At 37.2% G+C, this 19,322-nt stretch overlaps 1 protein-coding gene across 1 annotated transcript in view; it reads right to left on the bottom strand.

Annotated features, from left to right (window-relative positions):
- The window catches only part of ROBO1 (roundabout guidance receptor 1), a 643,691-nt gene extending 624,705 nt beyond the window's left edge, over positions 1 to 18,986 (bottom strand). Inside the window, exon 1 of the mRNA XM_068180592.1 lies at positions 18,828 to 18,986. The gene's annotated coding sequence lies outside the window, so the exon portion shown is untranslated. The remainder of the gene's footprint in view (positions 1 to 18,827) is intronic.
- Between the last annotated feature and the right edge of the window lie 336 nt (positions 18,987 to 19,322).

Raw genomic sequence — 19,322 nt, 5'->3', positions numbered from 1 at the left:
TTCCAGTAGTGTTAACCATATACTGCAATCTCTGTCTTTGCCCGTTTGATTTGGAATGCAAATACTGGTCAAATAAATCTTCATTATTCACAGTTTTCACAGTAATTTTTTTTAAATACTATGTGCAATGTGTTATCTGCACTGTGATGATGAAAGGGACTCTGGCCATCTAGACAGGCCTGATAACCAGAAGTACCACTATGGTTTCCTCTTTGCATGAAAGATGTCAGGTTTTCTGCTCTGTTCACATAGTTCTTACCATCTATACCTTTATAAGACACAGGCTCTTTCACTGTTTTCATGATGTTGTGCTTGTAAGTTCCTGTTCTAGACTCTGCCAGGCTGAAGCAGTGACAAGCTCCATCACACCACCACACCACACATAGTATCCAACACCACGTGCCACACTCTGACATGCTTGGTCTTAAGCAGTTTCTTAAAGAGAGAATTTTAAAAAGTGCAGAGTCCACTTTATATAGCAGGCATAATTCAATACTGAATTTCCATTCCATCCCACTCTGCCTGTGTTTCTTGATTTTGCAAATTACTAGGCAAACATTCTTCTCAAACTTGCCTTCTTTCATCTGCATGTTGATACCTTCATATGCAAAATTAAAAAAAAGATTCCATATTTCTAAAATATCACACAGCATTTACCTAAAGAACCCCCATCCTAGATTTGCAGCTTACTTTCCGTAGATGTATATGGAGGTTCACTTGTAGCCAGAATTTTTCTCAAATCCCACGGACACAGATACATCTGAATGTAGTTTTCACTTCTGTTTAAACCAAGCACCAAACTGGTATGGAAATGGCATTAAAAATGTACCTGAATAGGTGAATATAATCTATATATAATAGCAATTTTTTTTTCTGGTAATAGCTGCCTAAACTAAAATAAATTAATCGTACTTCTTTTTCCTCTCCTGGCATCCTTCAAAACAAGTTTTATGTAATCACATGCCATATACTCTGAATCTAAGATCATGGCAGGTGTTGAATCTGCACATAAACTGAAACCAAGCTTGAGAGGTGGGGGTCTCAGAGAGAACCTCCTCCTGAGTGCCCTTCAGTGAGAGCACTCATGGATGTCTGTCTTCAGGTGCCCATTTCCACCACATGGAATTGCAGCAGGGTCTCTCCTCACCAAACACCCCCTGCCCAGCCCAGCCAGTGAATTAACACATCTGATCTTCTGGGCAAACCACCACTGTCAAACATGCAGGTAGGGAAGGCTGGACCAGGCACCTGCCAGACAACATCTGCTTTGAAGGGATGAGGCTGCACTAGAGGTGGAGCTGTCAGGACTGGGATGTGACAAGACAAACAAAAACCTGGAAGAACATGCTTGATTTCCCTACAAAAGGACTAAATCACATACTTGCCAAAAAAAAAAAAAAAAAAAAAAAAAAAAAAAAGCACTAGCCAAATAATGTTTCAAAGGAATATTATCATGCTAGTGACAGACACCAATTCACTTTTCCCATCATCCTTAATACTGCAAGGAAGCTGCAATGAGAAAATCTGTACCTATCACTACAGTAATCAAGTTTTTCTACAACAAAATCTTAGATATTCAGTGGAGTCAGATATTGAGTTTAATAAAAGTATTTATTCAAAAAGAGCATTGTTGCATAGCATTGACTCAGTATTTTTTTAAAGCTGCTGTTCATCTTCAAAAAAACTTAGGAACCCCATTCCTGTATTTGACCTACAAATCATTGACTTCCATTAAGCCTGCAGTAATATTTTCTCCTCTTCCCATATTGCAGGATTCATTTTATTACTGTCTATATAAAAATGTGGAGAAATATAACTCCATATCTTAAGCCTTGCTTAATTAATTAAATGTAAAGGACTCTATATCTTTCCACAAACCCACATCTTATTATGGTTACAGCCATGTCATTTGGGTATGTAATTTCAGAAAGAATGAGGAAGAGACTTTCCTTAGTTTCTAGTTCTCTTTTAACATCAGCAAAAAAAAAGAACCAATAATTCTAGGGAAAGTTACTTAAAATTTCTTTTAAAACCAGCTTTACTTAGTAAAATCCCTTACTAATGTTTTTAGGCAAATAGAAGAATGAAATCATTCATGCTTACATCTGATAAAGAGAAGAAAAATTTCAAATCTTCAGTACACAAACCATTAGGGCCATGCCAAAAAATTTCTACTGCTGCAAGACAAATTGGAAAAAGGCACATCTGAAACACACCCTCCACCCCTAAGTTAATAGTTATGAAAAATAACTGATATACCTGCAAACTACTTTACTTTGCACATAAAGATGAAATTAACTCTTTTGCTATTTTCTTTCTTTGACAATTTTGAAGTACAAAGAAAATTTGCACTTTTGATGAAAATGACAATGAACCAAAGAGCTAAATTATACAGCATGTAGTCTATTGTTCATCTTTCAAGTTACAATAAACAAATCAGCAATTCCATCTGCCTGTATATCAGATTAATCACATCGGAAAGAACTGAGCTTACATCTTGAAAATTTAATTAACAGTAAAATCAGAGACCCTCTTTAAATAAGGAGACTTATTGTTGGGTTTTCTTTGTCTGTTTTGTCTCTCATCTTTAGGTAGAAATGTCTGTGGATAGGAAACTCTTCTATTTATTGATCATCAGCTATTTTCAGTTTGGATCCTGTTTGCAACTAAACCTTGGCTCACTTACAAATTGTAAGAAAATAATTGTTACACGCCTACAATGACACTCAAGTTTGTATATTCAATTTGAAAGCTACAATCATTTTTATGGAAGTAATTTTTTAGTCTTTTGATCCAAAGACATTAACAGACAGATCCTTCTAAGCATATGCCCCTGAAAAAATAAAATTGTCTAAATGGCAAAAACATTAAAGCCACATAAAAAGGTGTTTGAAGAGCAAAAAAACAGTCTAAGATTCTCATTATATGCAGAAAAACATGCTACTTCAAAATAAACACTTCATTACAGTAGTTCAAGAAAATGCCAAGAGACTACAACTGTTGACATTTACATAAACAATTAAATGTGATTAATGAAAGGCAAAGTGGCTAAATCAAATCTAGTTTATGATCACTAATTTCCAAGTCCTGATAATGTATTGGCAGCACTTTTTATTTTGACAAAGTAAGTCTTTAATGTCTGTTGTTAACTCCTGTTAAATGCCCAAGTTTCCACCACGTCTGGCTTCTAATTACACATAAAGAGCAGCTGCTAAGATGTGCTCTACCATTTGAGACAGGAGATGTCATTTTCACTCACAAACATATCAGTTCTATGCATCATTTATGTTTTGTGACCGCCAAAACCTCTTCAAAATTACATTTCCCTATTCCTAACAGCTGGGTTGGGTTTGTATTAATCTGAAGAGCCTTTACAAATGCACCAAAGAGCAAAATGAACCAACATGGATCTACTCCTCCTAGGGTACCAGTCTGAACCTCACAAAACATTGAATACTCACAAGGCCTGTTGAAGTAACCAGGATGTACAAATGCTTGGCAGTGCAAGAAAACTGGTAAAATAAACTAATTTAAAACAAATGTGAAGGCTTAAAGCAAATTTTAACCAATTTTATATTGCTGTGGTCTGAGGAATGGAACAGAGACGAATCAAGTTCCTGAATCCTCCAAGACAGTTAACAAAAATGACATGGAAAGAGGACAGTATTTTTTTACTTTGTATTTTAAAAAAGAATCCTGTACAAAGAAATTTGAATCTTATATTTCCAAGCCAAACACCAGAAAACAGACCAGAACTGTAACATTGATGACGTGTGTAAGTATTTCCTTGGTTTGCTTTGCTTCATTTGGGTAATATTTGACTTCAGTATTTTTACAGAATATTTTTAATGGAAAAATTAAAGAAAAGATTATGCCTCATTCTAATGTTTTTTCACTTCCAGCCCAGACTTATCTTCCTGGTGTTTTGGTTAGGTTTTTTTTTTTAACCTTCCAGAATCAAATCCAGGAATTTTACTGCCTTCAAATAAGTATTGAAATTTTCTGCCTATGAAAATCTAAGCCTATAAATCCCAATGTAGTTGTTCTTCTATGGCCAGCTGATGGTACTTATAATATCAACACACATTTAACTTACTCTTTGAAACATTGCAAAGTAAAGAACCACTTATTTGTTGCTCAAGTCACAGTATTTATATAAATACTCCACCTGTTTAAGCATGTTGTTCTTCACATTAATTTATATACACAATGATGTAAACTAAGTTTTTGAAGTTATGTTCATGGAACTGACACCATCGCATCAAGGTTATGATTTCAAAGGAAATATTAAAGCTGTTTGCCTTTCAAATTTTCCAATTTTTATTCTGCCTTACAATAGTAATGTGGAATTTTTACTCCATATTTACTCATTAAAAACATGCAGTAAAACTTAGTTACAGAAAGGTTCTATGTTGTCTCTTTGCTATCCTTTATCAATTACCAAGTAACTCAACACTGCAAATGGCAGGGGGAGGCAATACCTCTCCCTGTCTCACAGTGGCTTTCAAATATCCTTCAACTTTGTTCACAGACCAATATGTAAAGAATGGGAAAGTTCAAGTGTTCTTTACATTTGGTATTTTAATACTCCCCTTCGGTGTCTGCAAGGGTAAAAACAAATTGTTAATATCCCTGTGCAAATTATGATTGTCTGAAGGATGTCAACATTTGGATAGCTAGAAGCCAGAGAAACTGGATTGTGACAATTTTCCCATTTCTCATGGATTATGGAACAGCTGTCAGATGGTAACAACGTACACTATTAAGCTAGTCTGCATTTGAACTGGTGACCTAGGAGTGCAATATTCTCTCTCCTATGATCGTTCATTCTCTCATTAACAAGGCCCCTGAGTCTTTTGCTTTCCACTGAATACTTCTTCCTTTTTTCCTGTTTTTCGTTTTTTTTTTTTTTTTTTTTTTTTTTTTGTTTGTTTGTTTTTTTTCTTTTCTTTCTCAAGTCAAATGTATTTTCCTGATTATCCAGTAGGATCACTCCAACTGGTACATCTCTTTCAGACTCCCGTGATCAGGGACAGAACAACTGCTGGCTGGAAACTTAAAATGAAGAAGATAAAACGCAATAAAGAATACATACATTGTACCACATAGGTGAGATACAGGTTGTAAAAAATTTGAAGACTAAAATCCAAAATGAAGACAAGGATGTAAAGGATAATGCTACATTTTTATAGATGTACATATCTACACGGTAGCACTGCCTACACCACCTTTGTCAGCACTGAGACTGAACAAGGAAAGCAGAGATCATCCTGATGGAAGAGCACTGAGTTCAAAGAAGCTGTATATCAATATATCTGCCAAAATGCCATAGTGGATGAACAACCTGTCCTAGAAATATCACACGTTCTTGCTTTCCAAGTCCTGTAACATTATTAATAAGCTGATACCTCTTAAAGACTCAAACTCCTGTAGGATTTTACTGAACATACCCCGAGGCAATGGATGTTGTAGAACTATAAAAATCACAGAAAGATATACTGCAGAGAAAAAAATCCCACAACCCCACTATCAAAAGACACAAAACTGTCAAAGTGACTATATATTTATTCACTAGAGATGCAGAAAACTAGGAGAAACACAAAAGAGGAATAGGCAGCAACCACTAAATCCTCAAAGCAACCAAGAGTGGATGACAGCCAAACATAGAGGAGCAAGAAGCACAAAAATAAACTATCATTAAGAAAGAATAACAGGCATTTAGATGCTCCAAATCACAACTATATTTTCATTCATCCTTCTTGGCATAATGGACTAGTAGGAAAATAGAATGGCAAAAAGGGAAGGAAGATTCACAGCACTTACCCATATTTAAAAGACTTGGCAGAGTTAATTCCATGGATATGCACGACTGTATAGGATTTAGCAGTAGAACAACTACAGTAGCCTACACAAGAGTAGGCTAGAAATTCTAAGCCACACCTTTGTCAATTTTTTTTACAAAAACAAATGAAATAAATAACTAGTTAGTGGCTTCTATTATTTTTCAAAATCAGATTTTACAAAGAAGTATAAAATGAAGTTCTCAACCAATATATAACAACTATATATATAAATAAATACTTGCATCATTCAGCAAAGGGTCTAACCTGAGGCATATAAACCAGGCATCTTTTTCAGACAACTAGGCAATTAAATCTGGACACTCTTACATGTGAAGGTGCCACTTCATGTTTCAACATTTACTTTTAACAGTGATTCTAAGTGTGTTGGTGTTTCTGCAAGCTAGGGGTTAAATTACTCTCTCCTCCATCTGAACCATAACCAAAAAGCATTTTATGAGTGCAATAATGCACTTCAATAAATGGAGCTCACAATGGATACTCACTTTTCACTGGGGAATGAAGAAAACTTGTGTTCTCTTTCTGCTTCACAACACATTGGCAGTCTAAGGTATCCTGTATCCTTTGAAGGCACAGAGCCCATTGTATATTACTGGATCTATTTCACTTGTATAGATGCAGGAAGCAGTTAAGTACAGTGCCTCACCTAAGGTATAAGTATTCTCATGTCTCCAACCGTTATCTTTCTTACTTGTGCAGAAACTAACGCATTATTTCTTAACTCCATCTGAGCTCCCATTTCCATTTTGGAGAAAAAAAAATTGTGAGGTAATCATAGAAAGGACCCTTAAAGTTAAACCCCATATATTTAAATTCTCTTATTTATACTACAATATGCATTCTATTACCATAAAAATAGGTATATGAATATAAATAAATGCTTCACTTAATTTTTGTCAGCATTTGCAGAAAATAATATGACAGAGAGCAGGGCTCCAGGGACTCATCTGACATTATTGAACAATCTCTTTGCCTAGGATATGCCTGTAGCTGCCCTGCTACACGACAGATTACACAAAGGAATATCTGCTGTTGGCTTTTCAATGGAAGTCTCAGAGTCTGATCCCTGCTACACAAAGAATTCGCTAATGGAAATGCAAATAGCATCACCTGTATAAAGAGGAAAAAAAAAACCCACAAAAACCCAAAGCAAGAAAATCCCAACAATTTAGCACCCATTTGAATACTTTCTATAGAATGCTTCTGTGAGGGGGCCCTTGTAAAGATTCTTTCTGCATGCACCAAGGAGCAACGGCTAAGATTTCCCATATAAAATTTATATTAAAACTTTATTGTTCCATTTAAAAAACAATAAAATACAATAAGTTTTTCACTTCAGAGGACATGAAACTTAATAATAACCTATCCTAACAAATAAGAGCATAGTATCAAGTGCTATATTACTGGATGTAACTCACCTAATTAATTTCTGACAATTTAGTAGCAACCTGCATGTAGTAAAACTACCAAACTAATTTTAAACTATTATTTTTAATGGAAGTGCACCATATATTAAAGACCAGTTTAAAATGTCAAGACATTTGGGATACTCCACTGCAAAAGGATTTCCAGCATTCCAGCTGGGGAATATCCTACACTCTCAGTGCTCCAGGAAAGCTTGTTACCACTTTAAAGTGCAGAAGGAAAAGAAGGGGTGTGGGGGCAAATCAAGCCTCTCAGTGGGGCTCCTTTAAGGACAGACTCCTGCTGGTCCAGGGCATATTGGATAGCACCTCATACCCTGAGAAAAGTCAGGAAGGTCAGAGTCGTTATTCATAGCAGAAGGGTACTAAAGTAAAGATTTAGAAGGTCATTAGAGATCATTTAAACAATAGCCTTCGGTTTATTCAGCAAAATAAGGGGCACTCTCATTTCCACAAGTAATCACTTGGAGACGATACAGCCCTGCAGTCTACAAGCTAAAAATAACTTCTATTTTTTTAATGAATTGTGGCCAATTACCTGCTTTTTATATTTTACATTTCAAGCGCACTTGAATTTCAAAAAACAACAAATTTCCAATTCTTATGAAATCCCATGGAGGAAAAAAAATAAACTTAAATATCTACAGTATTAACAGCTTGACCCATAAATTTGTTTAAAATTAACATGGGGGGGGCCATCTCCAATAAACCTATGGATCGCATGGCACACCTGAGGCCACATAGATAGAACTACAAGACAAAGGTTCTATGCAAAATTTTCCCTGAATGAATGAAGTTAAGGTAAAAATCACAGCTCTGAAAGGAATACTTTTTTGGCTTTTCAAAAATTATTAGTAATTTGATGGGAAGAATTCATTTAAAGTCATAATATCACAGCTGAATTTTTACATTGTTCCACTGCTGATTCTTAATAGCTTTTTAGATGTGCATCAATTGAGGATGAATTTAGAAAGAAATAAACCAAGAAGAAAGTTACATGGCTGTATAAAATGGGACTATAAGAAAGTCATCTGTGAATATATTAAGCCTGACCTTAAACAGGTGGAAATCCACAAAGCTTCATTTTACACCAGATGAGCATCTGACCTATTGAATTTAAGGTTTCCCATCAATCTTATATTTTTTCATGCCCACTGACAGTTTTCTATGTATTGTATTAACCAATGTGAACTAAATCTATTAGCTGCTGTATTCAAGAGTCAGCATGATGACTTTAGAAATGATAAGGATCAAGTTCAGCTCTTCCTTTCCTTTTTTCCTCCTTCAGCATGCTTTACACTTCTCTTTCAGAACTTGATAATTCTCCTTGGCACCATTCAGGCCACCTTGTCTTATTTCAATAAATAAAACAATCTGTAAATTAAAGTGGAGCATGCAGAAAGAAACAGTGATTGAGGATAAATTGAAGATGCTCTGAAGCAGTAAAAAAGATTTTGAATTTTATTGCAATGAAACTACCTGTAATAGGCTACTTCAGCAATCTTCTGCCATGTGATAAAGGCCTGACCTGCTCACACAAAGCACAGAGGGTGAGGGTCACTACAAAGTCACTTCTCAGCTGAGGACCACCACCCTTGCCTTCAGCATTCCTACTCGCTCAGTAAGGCTGGTATAGAATTTGTATTCCCTTGGAAAAGCAAAAGAGAAACAGGAAATTACCTGCATTTATATTTTACTTTTATATCCCAGGAGCATTGGAGATACTGCCTTTTATTTGAGGTGAATAATGGAGCAACCATCATGTGCAGAAAGAGCTCAGGTGTGGAATACAGGGGTATAAAAAAGTAGAGAGTAACAAGGAAAAGAAGGGGGTGTAAGAAAATTACATGTGAACTGCTGATACAGAACAGAATCAACACGGTAAGAAAAAGACTTCTTCTGCAATGAGGTGCATCCAGTACCCATTTATTCTACAATTAAAAGTTCAACCTAAAAGGACTGGGCAGCCCATGGCTTTGCAGCAGTACAGTGCCACATCTGGAAGGCTGAAGCTGAGGAGATGTTTGAAATGGAAATCTTCTTACTAACTAACAAACTGCAGCAAAAGAACCTGTAGTTAATCTTTGCATTGTGCCACTGGATATTACTCCGTGCCATTAATTTGGCAGTACATCTACATTTTGGGGCACTCAAAGCTGAAAAATACTTTGAATATATCACAGAATGTGCTAAAGGGGAGTAGGAGATTGTGGCAGCTGCAAAGGAAGCAGTTTGGATATAGCATTTGGGAGCAAATTAACAAATAATACAAACTAGCTAATTGATCATTGAGAATGCACTCTCATGTCAAGAATCTTGGCTAGTAAGCAAAGCTGATGAGGGTATAAAACCAATCTCACTTGGCTATAGCTCTTGGGCTTCCAACATCTGTTACAAATAAATTGACCCGGCTTCCTGATGAAGTTGATCCTCTTAGCCTCAAGAGCACTCAAAAAATGGTCTTTGAATGTAGGAAAATAAAGTACAAGTTCTTTCACTTTCCACATCCCAGTCCCAATCTCTGACCTCCAGACTCAACTCCTCAGGTTGCTGAGATGCTATAAATTTCTCATCCAAGTTCAGTCTATACATATCCTCAATAAACATTTATTTTCAATAAAATGTCATGTTTATTGCAAAGCACTTTTGTTGAAGCAGATTCTGTTTCCTAAATACATTAATTAATTTCACAGCTGTAGTTTTTTTTTTGAAAAGAAAATAAAACCACACATAACTAGAAAAACAACCCAAATGCTTATCAGGACCCACATCTTGGAAAAATAACTCCACACACAAAAATTTTCAAGAAAGCATATACTGAAACTTCATCTTCTGGCCTTGCTTTGAGCACAGGAAAGAGTGGCTTTTAACTAACCTTTTGTGTCTGACACCAGCAAAGAAATACAGGTATCTTCAGGTACATGACTCACCTTAAATACAAATTTTAGGCGGAGCCAACTCTCTGGACACAGCCATTGTTCCCCACTGACATTTTGGTCAAGATGCTAGAGTGTAACAGTGCAAGCCTATCCTGAAGATAACAGACTTGGGATGGCAGATTCCTTCCCACTGTGGACACCTGGTTAACATTTCAGTATGATCTAAAACTGGAAGGAAATAAAGCTGTTCTTCTCAACACTTCCAGAAGACATCTGACACGCAGCCTGCAAGGGAGTCCATCAGAAAACTGCTAAAGCAGATGGCTTTCTCCTCCATTCTCTGCATATTGAGGGCTTTGCTCATTCCCAGTCGGTTCCTCATTGTCACTCATCTGTGACTTCACTCTCCATCTGTATTGCCGTATGCTGAATGATAAGGTCATATCAAAACCCTATCCATAATTTAAATAAACAAAACAAAACCCAAAATACCTGCTATGTAGCAGCTTAGGCAAACAAGATAAAATTTAACAGCAGTATTAAAAAATTTCTTTAACTCCTATCTCAAATGAAAACATAACCACTCTACAAGTACATGAGTATAAAACTAGGGTTACATTCAAATTCTGCCTGTGTTCAAGCTCATGGCTCTCAAACATCAATACTCTGGATTTCTTTAGGGTGGCTTTTTTCAAATCTAATGAAGTATTTTCTCTTTATCATACATTTCTGCACAAAGAAATAATAGACTATCAGATATTCTTTATAGTAACCACAGCTAGACAAAAAAATGAAACCTGCAAAGTAGCTGAAGTAAACTATTTCACAACAAAAGGGTTTTCTCTCTCTGTTGCATGATAACCTCTTCTCCCTGGCATTCTAAAACCCCCAACAAAATGGTGGCAAAATTTATGTAGAAACTTAGACCTCCAATGTCCCTAAAACTGCTGACACAATATCCTTCTCTCAGGATGCTACTTCTCATGGGTGATGAAGCAAAGAACACCTTAATCTGCACATGTCAAGATAAGTAAAATTCACGTCAGCCCTTGCAAAACAAAACTACTGGTGTAGAAGGTCACTAGCCACTTGAGGCCAAACACTGAACTAAGGAACTTATCCTGCAACTTTTCCACTACAATGCAGAGTCAATGGACAACATGAAGAATATCTGAAAGCAAATGAGGATAAACCCTTGTTCAGGAGCTTTTGCACAAACAGAAAGTATTATCCTGCATATTTACTGTTGTTCTGGAATTCTGGAATTGGGTTACATAATAAAAGCTGTTAGTTATTCCCCTCATAACCTAGGAAGAATTGTAAGTGTGAATATAGGCACTGGACTACCAGTTCAGCAAAGCATTTAACCTTTTGCTCTACAACTACCCCTACTAAGCAAACTCCCTTGACTCAGATGAAAATTTTAAATGCTCTAGGTAATAAATAGCAGTGGAGAAAGCCACCAGATACTGAAATTATGAGCTCAGAGGGATAATTTTTATGCCTATGCAAACTAATGGCAATACTTGCATTAACATTGGCACACACAGTCAACCAAGAGCTATATAACTGCAAAAGAGGAAAGAAGAAACAGGTGAAGTAAAAAAAAAAAAAAAAAAATCTAAGAACCATAAACCAGTTAGAATGCTTCAAACCAGAAGTTTTTCTAGCCTAGTACTGAGCACATCAGTCAGTGGGGAAAAGGAAGGACAAGAACAGTTCAGGTACACAGAGCTGCTTCTCTGGTGTGACTGCCCAACTTGTAGCAGTTCCTACCTGAGGAAGTTCCTAAGTCTGAGGTCAAATCTGTATCTTTACTCATTATATTTTGTATAGATTGTTTTTTCCTTATTCAATTGATGTTTTAATCCATTTTGGCTACTGCAGCATTTGCCAATGTGGCCCACATACTATAGAAGCAATTCCTTATATTACATAATCATCCTGGTAAATCAGAAATATCAGATTCCATAATCAAAGCAATATTTGGTTAGTTTGGTGCTCCTTATAGACAAAAGCCCTTCAGTTGCTGACTTCAGTATGGGTGGTGCAGGGTACACCAGCACAGGCTGCTCCGTGGGCCCACAGCTATCACAATGCCATTCCTGGCATTTTGTGAAGCAGGAAACATCTACATTTGTGTCTTTTTCCAACACTTTGTTCAACCTCTTCTAACACAACTCTGAGTGTATTCCCTTAGCAGGTGAGTCTCAAGGACACTGGGTCAGGACCTGTGGGCAGTTTTTGTCACTCTCCCTCCTGCTGCTTTCAATGCAAAGGGAGGACTGAAGTACTTCCCACCGAGGCCACCCCACATCTACAAAAGGGGACATTAAAGTAGGTGTCCTTGCACTGTTCTGTCTCCACAGCTGCAGACAAGGAAGCAGGAAAGCACTGATATTGATTATGTTACTTTTGGGTTTCCCATGGGAAATAACTTCATCCAAAATTACAAAATGTTCTTAGGCATGACAAAAACCCTTCATATTTGTTATCACAAGATAGAATCTTCCAGATAGATGAATTATTACTGATATTAAGAACAAAAAAGCGATTTCACCTTCAGCCTCTGATTCCTCTCAGTATACTTCGTGAGTTGCAACCTCAGATGAGTGTAAAATTAGGGAAGAGAAAGCCCAAACTTCTCTGTATTAAATAACAAAATTACCATAAAGAAATTGATTTTAAAAAAACCAAAACCACAGAAAATGAAAGAAATTAAAACCATAGATGTTAAACTTAAGAAGACTTTCTCAAGTCTTCATCTGCAGAGTCCAATAATCATCAACAAGCTAGCTACAGGCTACTCTGAAGTGGATGGCATTTCTATGTCAGAGTTTTCACTTTCTTGATTTTTATGATTTCAGACATCAGGGCTGGGCAATACAAAATCAAACCTTGATGGGGGCAGGCAGAGGAGAAAAATCACATGAATAGCACAAGCCAACAAATTGTGGAGTTCTGCAATCATAAAATATCACATTTCAATGCTCATGGAAATTTTTCACATAATCAGGGCTAACACAGTTTTGGTAAGAAAAAACCCTCAAAGGCTATTCTCGGTGTCAACAGTTAAACTGAGTTAGTTGCTTATTTGAAGTCCTAAATTACTATGAAGCATGTTATTACACTTCAGATGTAGCTTAAAGACTTTCAGGAATGGTAAGCATGTTTTGCGAATGAATCTTATTCAGGTTCACAAAGAGCAAGTAATGAACAACAAGCCTGATTGTATCTTAAGACTTGATTAATATTCTTTTCTTTAATTAGAACCCCAATACATCTTGCAATTTCAGGGTGATCAGTAGAACTCCAATTGGAGATTTTCACTGAATTTTATCTTTTTTTCATTGGAGAAGTAGCATATTTTCATGGGACACTGGGCAGATTTCAACGGCAGTGAAAGGGAGTAGGATTCTCCTCTTCTGAGGGATTTTCAGTAGCAGTTGGTCTAAATTCGCTCCAAAATCCCTTTGTATGCAGATTAACGCTCTCTCGTTTACATAAGAAAATCTTTCCCCCAAATCTCGCCCTTGTCATGCACAGTAGCGACTCGCGGCTGTCCCTTTGATTACATTATAAATTAATATTTGTCCTCGGCTTCAAATCAACAGGAAAGAGTATTTTGTCAAAAGGCACGCTGTTGGCAACACTCGAGCATATTCATGAGGGCTTAGCGGTGATTGCGGTGCTCAGGCACAGGCAGCGCAGAGCTTCTCCCACCCTGCGAGCTTTGTGTGCTCTGCCCCTCGCATCCTTCCCGGAGATTTTCCACAGGCTCTAATAGCTCCCAGTTGGCCTCCCCATGGCAGACCCCTGCACAGCTGGGAAGCCGACGTTGCTATGGAGCACCACCACCATTACTGAACAAAGGTGCAAAACAGTGCATTACAGCTGACACGCAGCTCGGGAAGGCATTAAGTGTCTTTACCGAGCTGTCACTTACACCCCTGTGGGAGACACAGGCAAGTCACGGGTCCAGGAAAATAATAGAGTGCATTAGCAATAACTGTGACAGAAAGCTGAAGGGGTTACACGGAATTCGGTATACCACATATGGCCGTACTTGGCAAAGGTTGACTGAACTAATATTGACTGTTTCAAAGCACACAGCTCTGCTCCAGCCTCTGAGAAACTCAAATGTGTTGCCAGAATGACGATCTGACAAAGAGTTATTACCTATATTAACTACACATATATATTAGACATTATCTGTATATGTAAAAGACATATCTATTAATTTATCTATATGAGAATGAATCACACTCTTGAAACTTACACATGCCAGCCTTATTCACTGCCCTGTAAGTTGTGAATGCACATCCCTACACCACAGTTTATGACTTACAAGCATATATAAGTAAGCCAAGTAGTGCTCTTCATTATTTTGTATTTCTGACACTCTCTTCTGTAACTTGGAAAAATTTCCATACAGTCAAATGTAATAAATTAGACAACATTATGATCCATCAAGCGTCCCTGCCCCTGTCAACATCTTCAATTCTCTGAGTCAATCTATAAAATATGCTTATTCATTTACAGGTTTACATGAGAGAGGAAATGCTGACTTGTTCTTTTTCCTCCACATTTTTTTTCAGAGGAGCACTATCAACAGGCAGGTGGCCATAAAAACCCACCAGTTCTTGCTTGATAAAAAAGTCTGCTCTTGTACTAAAATATAATTTGCTTTGTGTAACCTTCCAGTTTAAGCCCTCATATTCCTTTTAACTAAGTTTGAAAGTCTCACACCAAATAAAATGCTCCCCTGGGATATACAGGAAATCATGATCTTCATTTGACCTTGTGAAAGGACTCACTATAAATTAGGGTCTGAGAACAATCAATTTTAGATACCATTACAGCTGTGGTTACAGGTTACCTTTACTTAACATGTTGGATCCAGTGTCACATGAGGTATGAATTCAGCTGACCAGTGACAGTCTGGTAGAGTAGAAAACAGCTTCTGATCAAACCAAGACACTGTCCATCTACTAGAACTTCTGCAATCAACACTGTCCATATCAACCCATGAATAATTCCTAAGATATATCACCACACAGGACAACATTAGTTTATCCATTCAGGGTTTTACTGCATTTTGGCAATATTTAGGTGTTTCCTCTAGATCAGGAATTTTTCCTGAGCAACACACACAATGGGAATAAAAAGTTTTTATGTCCCAAAGATTTCAAGAGCTTTTCTTTTTCTACAAAGTCTTTTTGTTTATGTTCATCATGGCTGAATACTGTTTTATATCATTATTCCAGAGTGGGTTTTGTTGTGGTATTTTTGTTGTTGTTTTGTTAGGGATTTTTGGAAAATGCAAAGTATGTCTTTGCTACAGCTAATGAAAAGAATAGAGGAGTTGAGGAGCTTGTTTTAAACCACAGAAAAGTGGGGACATTTGCTTTGATAAGAAATTACTTCAATTTATGGGCCAGAAGGATAAGGCTTCGCAGATCTAGGGAAATGTACACCTGTTCCACATTTCTTAGCTAACAAAAAGACACCCAACATGGAGTTATATTGTATCTCCACTATGAAAACAGCAAATTAAATCAGACTATTTTAAAACTATGATGAGCTTAATTCATTCTTCAAAGTTATTGCAAGTACAAGCATAGGCAGACTTTGGAAAAGTACTAATAAGTAAACAAATTCAAACATACAAGTTACGCTGAATCAGTGAAACCTGGCTTAAATGCAAACCGTGGCTGGGTTCTTACTCAAAAAAGAATTCCCAAGTTTAAATGAAAATACAGTAGGGGGGAAATTACATGGTATTACATATTTAACAGGGGATGAAGAAAGCAAGCTCTCCCTTCTCCAAGCACAGCTCCTTTCAGTGTCCCTACTGGAGATGCACAGGAGTTATTTCACACCTATGGCTGCCAGCACATTACAAGATGCTTTGATGCACTCCGGCCAAGCCTTTTTTCTGCTGTTTATATTTTGCCCATTGTCTGACTTCACAGTCCACTATAAAAAGACCAGCTAAAGAAAGTGTACACATATAATTCATGCAGTGCCATGTTCCAAAGGATGTGGAGAGAGACCTGGTCAACTGTTACTTAAAACCAGTTAACTTTGACTTTTACAGCACTTTTGTGATATAAATGCTAGTAACTATCCATTTCAAATATGCTTACAAAAAAAAGGAGAGTTTGGATTAATATTACCTATGAAGGTGCTGTTGCTTGACACCACATTAATTCAGTTGTCTCCAGGGGAATCAGACACTGCAGTGGTGCAGTGAATAGGAATACTACAGTAGGTAGTTTTTTAATAATTTCTTATAATTCAATAACTTCAAGACATGCTCTGAAGATGTTCTGGCTATGGATAATGAATATTATATATAATTGTTTAAAGGATTTTTTTCAAATTTCGTGTAGGATTGACATGAAACAAAAAGAATTTACACTGAGGTGCTCTAAAACATTAGGAAAAAGCAAAAAAGTTACAGAGTTGCCAACATTTCTCCTAAAGTAACACTGTCATTCTGTTAATAAAATATTTCAAGTCCATTACTACTAGCTAGTAGTAGGTTTTCTGTTCAATTTTGGGGTTTAAGAGCATCATACCTTTATTTTAACATTTGCCCAAATAATTCAAATCAACAATGGTAAAAAAATGACAGATGTCCATTAGCATAACTGACTGATCGAAAAATAACATTAATGCCTTATTACTTATAACATATTCACCCAAATGTTTCATTAACTTCGTAATGCAATATTAATGAGAAAGATAACTAAAATTTTCTGGACCCAGCAAGTGCAAACTGCCAGCTAATCATTAAATCCCAGCTCTCCTTTCACTTAGTTTCATCTGCACAGGTTCCTCACAAATTCCCATTCACAGATCACAAAAGAACAATTTGGGTTACTTCAAGAATTAATTAGACATTTGTATGAAAGCCACTAGAACAACTGCTCCTCCTGCGAGTTCATAAAGCTGTTTAATTTGCGCTTGTATTTTCATTCAGAGAAGCTGGCAACACCACAATAAAACACAGCATGCAGAGATAGCAAGCCAAATTTCTTACTTAATTGTTCACTTTCATTTACTATGCTCATTTAAAAGAAGCAGGCACTAACACCTTTTAACCTCAGCAGTGACACAGCTGGGGCACTCTTCACACATAATACGGAATGACTTGGAATAACGCGCCCCTTGTCAATCTGTAAAGAGCATTCAGGTTGAGATTTAAAGTCTGTGCTTGCACTAGCAAAAGGCTGAAAACCCCTTTCTTGTACAGTTTAGCTTTTATTATGTTTATGCCTTGGCAGCTAATTGCCTGAAGAAAGGAAAAGAAACTCTGAACAGGAAGTATTGAAATGTGTATTAAATGCTGAAGAATAATAAGACAGCATAATTACAGATTTCTTTTCTTTTTCTTTTCTAGAACATCTTACCTTCTTTACCGAGGAGTTAAATAGCCATTTGAATGATGCTCTTTTGCAAAGCTGTCTTTATAAAGCTTCTATTGAGCAGAAGTAATAGACAAGCTCCTATACGGGACACAGGACAGACCGGATTTCTGTATTCAGCAGAGGTATTCCACAAGAAACTTGGCTTAGCCATGGAAATAATGCCACTGAAAAGTCAGAGTGAGCCCTGTGGAGAGCTAATTGAGAGTGGAGATGAAGATAATCCTCCCTCTGAACAGCAGCCCTGGCTAACCATAGCTAATATCTGCTTTGTGCTACCACTATATTTTCCTGGTCTCCCACCATGGAGCTGGAAAGCACTGGTGCATCCTTTCTCTCTCAACCTGCAAGTCTTTTTAAGATTTTCAAATTTGCTGTCTGCAAAGAAAAATGCAGTCACTCAGACTCATGTGCAATGTGAAAACTGGCTGGAGCATACCAGCACTGATGTCCATCTGTCAGCATGGCACTTAGCCCACAGACAAGGTGGGACACCAGTTCCAGTAGGGCATAGGTGCCAATTAAATACAAATTTAGAGTGATAGCCTGCAGAAGGAAGAAAATAGCATAGAGTCTGCAAAGAGGCATTACTGATGGCAAATACTGCCAAATGTTTTATTATAAGGGATCACTTGTGTTTATGATAGCAGGCATTACAAGTCAGATCCAAATCCCATGAAAGTCAAAGTAGCCTTCCAAGCACTGCAGAGAGTATACATATGTAATATGTGTCAGTCTGCTCTTGCTAACTTGAACAGCAAGACTATTTAATTCATCAGAACAACTGAGGCCTTAGAGAACATGCCTTTTCCCAATCAATTTGCATAACAGTAAAAACTTTCTCTGCACAGAAAGTACTAATTACAAGTGATTGACAAGGTAAAATGAAAGACTGCAATGCTTAACCTAAAAAAAAAAAAAAAAAAACAACACAACACAAAAGTACACTAAAAGAAAATCTTGGCTGCTTGTAACGCTGTTTTCACCTTCCCCATGGCAAACAGGTTGCAATTAAATAATATTCATTCCAGCTACCTCCTAAATAATTTCTGAGACAAATGTGCTACACCAAGATAAACAAAATCTGGAAATTTGCATTTTTTTCTTCAGTGAATAGTGTTCAAAGAATAAATGTAATGCATTAAGGCATTGCTATTATTGTTGTTATTTTTCATTGACAAACTCTCAAATTTCCTTCTCAATTCTCTCCTCCTTTGTTTCACTACCTACCTTCCAACCTCTGCTACTCCAGCCTTCCCCTTCCGGAGAGACAAAGGAAGATGGAAAAAAGCACAACACAAGCCCCAGTGGTTCCTGTAAACTGCAAGAGACGAGAAGGGAAGGGCTGCAAAGGCCAGATAAAGAGAGACAGCAGTCAAGGAGCAGCTGATATCAAACAAGTCAGACCTCACAGGTGTGGATCCAAATTAAAGCTATTGGAAGCAGCTGGGTGTGGGAGGAACTGAGAGGGCAGTGGCTCAGAGAGGTCAAACCATGAGCACATGTGGGTTGTCAGAGTTAGGGCCTGTGGTGCTGGACACTGCATTCAACCAAACTTCTGGAGCTCTGTGGTGCCAGACTTGGAAGACAGGCAGATGGAGCACAGAAGAGGAACATGGACCACTTTACACCAGGCTTTCAGAAACAACCACGTTTCCAAATTCAAATAGCTCTTCCTCACTTATGTTTTCCCTCCATTCAACCTCTTACCTAGCCCTGCTTCCC

Source organism: Anomalospiza imberbis, chromosome 2 (assembly GCF_031753505.1).
Source record: "Anomalospiza imberbis isolate Cuckoo-Finch-1a 21T00152 chromosome 2, ASM3175350v1, whole genome shotgun sequence".
Lineage (NCBI taxonomy): Eukaryota > Metazoa > Chordata > Aves > Passeriformes > Viduidae > Anomalospiza > Anomalospiza imberbis.
The sequence above is the reverse complement of the archived record's forward strand: the minus strand, read 5'-3'. Positions and strand labels throughout refer to the sequence as shown.